General features: G+C 33.3%; 1 pseudogene; it reads left to right on the forward strand.

Moving 5' to 3' along the window:
• Nucleotides 1–2,384: 2,384 nt before the first annotated feature.
• On the forward strand, nucleotides 2,385–3,297 carry LOC143438734 (olfactory receptor 8D2-like; annotated as a pseudogene).
• Nucleotides 3,298–3,618: the final 321 nt, after the last annotated feature.

Genomic DNA, 3,618 nt, shown 5'->3' on the forward strand with positions numbered 1-3,618 from the left:
TAATAATAATAAAATACTAGGAGACTAAAGGGAAAAACCTAATAGCATGTAATGGAATAAACATGAAGTCTTCTGACACAAACAACGAAGAGTAGTTTTCAAACCCATGAAGTTAAAATCAGGTCACTGGCCAATAATAAATATAACAATACTAATTACTTAACTTTAAGCAGAAGTTAAAATGTATAATATGTTTCATATATCATTAAGGGAATTGTGGTACTGTGTATTTGTAATATATATGTCATATTTGGAATTTTATGCCTAAAATTGATTCAGAATTAAAAATTAAAACATTAAAGGTTATATAATATTTGCCTATTAGAAAATTTACAACTTCATGCTGAATAAAATAAACAAATTGCATATTCAAAAAGAAAAATATAAATATTTTAAAATGAGTAAAAATCAAGTAATGCTTAAGTTTCAACAAAAATGAAAAATGCTTTGAATGTGTATGTTAACAAGCTACATGAATGTAAATAAATATTGTAAAAGGTATCCATCATCATTACCATAGAGGTGCAAATGAAACCATAATTAGATACCACTCTGTACCTGTTACGATGAGATAAACTACAAAGTGAGGGAGCCAACTTCACAGAATGTAGAGCACGACTTCCATGGGTTTAAGTAAGAGCATTTATAATTAAAACTACGTGAAGAAGGAGTACTAGATCTTGAACCTTGATCCCCATACAAGAGTCAAAAGCTTTATCATTAAGCTGCAATTGTTTTGATATCAAAACACATGCCTAAAAAATGAGTTTCCAGTTCTTTTTTTTTTTTTTGAAAATAGTCAGAAAAGAACACTTTTCAAGGACTTGAAAATCTAAAACTCTCTTCTTTCAGATATTATCACCTTAAAGGATTAAAGATGTCAAAGAAAATAAAAACAAATAAAAATTAAAACACTTTTCCACCAAGATTAAGGATTTTTTTTTCTCCAAAATTGAAGAACAATTTCTTAGTTCTTCAGTGTCTTTGCCAGTAACATACTAGACAGTGCTTAGCACTAAGCTACATCATCAGCATGTTAAATTTCAATTCAGGGTAGAATCCTCCCTGCTGATCTACACACAATATTTCTGATAGATACTGGAATTACAGATATGTGTCACACTATCTACCATGGAATTTCCCAAGGTAGATAAAGATGACTCAGCCATATTTCTTAGAAGATTTCAAAGTACCTCAGCCCCATATAGTATTTGGTGTTTGCAGAAGATATTTATGCCTTTGAAAGCAATGTCAGCGAGACTTTGGCTTCAAATAATACATGGAAGTCTCTGAAACACTGATTTACTAATGTTTCAGATGTTATACCTGGAAGTAAGCTCTATTTTGCTCTTTTAATTACACTCCTGGCCTTAGCTATACTCTATAGCAAGTCTTTAGCAGTATATTTCTCTTTTTTGCATGCACATCAAGGAGGAGAAGGTCCTAATTGAGTCTAACTTTCCCTTCTGAGTCATGAGAATCTAGAATAAATAAAGCCTTTTCTATACTCTTCTTTTACACTCAGGATCTCTTTTACTATGTCTATGCTCCCAGCTTTAGGGACCATGATGTTGATTTACATAAATGCACTGAGAAATTGAAAAGGAGTATTTTTTAGATTATTACTTTTTAGATTATCTGAGATATATTGTAAATGACAGTTTTATAAACCTGATGATTCCTTTGGTATGTACTCACGTGTAGATGGTAAGTGGTCTCATCTTAATTAAACAAACAGAAATCTTAGATCTGAGTTTGAAAATATTCTTAATTAGATGCACTTACAAAGTTTAGTAAACAAAATGACAAGACAAAGGTTTAGTGGAGGATCAACCAATAAGGTGAGGTGCAAATAAAACTGTTACATTCAGTCTTTACCTATAGACTTTCAAAACCCATGAGGCCTCACATCTGCACAAAGAATTACAGGAAACTATGGAATTATGAAAGCAGGAAACACCCTCTTACCTAGGGAAGAACACAGTGACTTCTTATTCAATACCAAATGATCATCTCTGAAAACATACATTTGAGTAACATGAGACAGACTGAACAGGCTGTAATAAAGACTATATATGTATACACATATACTGACATGCATGCAACGATAATCAATGAAAAGGGGTTTAAGAATTTAAAAATAAAGCAAAAAGGAATTATATGGAAGGGTTTGAGGGAAGAAAGAAAAGGGAAAATGTCATTACATTATAAATTCAAAGAATAAAAAGTAATTTTTAAAAAAGGTCTTTGAATGTCAGAAAGGGAGGGCAAAGAAAATTATCAGAGGTGGGATACACCAAAAGAGAATCAGAATATAACAGAAACCATTAACCATTTCTCTCCCCTTTCCTTAGAAGTAATATTTTATTTAAAAAATGACTATTATGAGCCATTCTTCAGTCAGTAACTTTATCTTTGAACAACTAACAAAATGCCCAGAGCTTCAGCTCCCACTGTTCCTCTAGTTTCTTGTAATACACATGATCACAGTGGTGAAAAACATGGGCATGATTCCTTAAAAAAACATCAGTTCTCAACATCATTCTGCATTGTATTATTTTCTCAGTCATTTATCCTTCAGGGACCTCTGCTATTCCTCTGTGATTAACCCTAAGACGTTGGTGAACTTTGCATGTGAGAAGAACATCATCTCCTCTCTGGAATGCATGACTCAGCTCTAGTTCTTGCTCATTCTGTCATTGCAGAAGGTTACCTGCTGACAACCATGGCCTATGACCACTATGTTGCCATCTGTAGCCCACTGCTTTACAACATTGTCATGTTCCACATAATCTGTTCCATTATGATGGCTGTGGTATACTCACTGGACTTCTTTGGGACTACTGACCATATGACAATGTTGTCCTTTTGTGCATTTCATATTGTCAGCCATTATTTTTATGATATTCTGCCCTTGTTGAGTCTGTCTTGCTCTAGTGCCCATAACGAGCTACTGACATGTATTATTGGTGGATGTAATATCATAGCACCTATACTGGCTGTCATAATCTCTTAAGCTTTCATTCTAATAAGCAATCTTCACATCCACTTCATTGAAGGACTTGCCAAAGCCTTTGGCACTTTTAGATTCCACATTATGCCTGTGGGCATCTTCTCTGGGGTCTATAATGTTCATGTACTTCAAGCAACCTTCCAGCAATAATATGTAAGAAAAGAAAGCATCTTCTGTGATCTATACGCCAGTCAGTGATCCCAATGCTAAATCCCCTTAAATACAGCCTGAGTAACAAGGAGGTAAACAAGGGTAGGGGAAAGTCAGTAATCCTAAGAAACTGAAACAAGACAAAATAAAATACAAGATAGTTTCATAGGTTCTTTGTATTCTTACTTTCTTCCAGAGAAAATAGTCACTGCTTCTTGAGAAATGGTTGTTTTATTTCTTATGTTTTGTAGATTATCAAACAATACACTTTTCTGAGGGATAATATAACATTTGTACGTGCTTAAGGACCAAAATTGATGGAAGTGAAAGGGTTCATAAAAACTAAAACATTACAATTATAATAAAACCTACAATCACCACTTGGAAAGTAAAGACAGAGAGCTATTTTTGAACAAACATCTTCCTGAATATTGGGAACATGAGCTAATTCATAC

This window comes from Arvicanthis niloticus, chromosome 26 (assembly GCF_011762505.2).
Source record: "Arvicanthis niloticus isolate mArvNil1 chromosome 26, mArvNil1.pat.X, whole genome shotgun sequence".
NCBI classification, from domain to species: Eukaryota; Metazoa; Chordata; class Mammalia; order Rodentia; family Muridae; genus Arvicanthis; species Arvicanthis niloticus.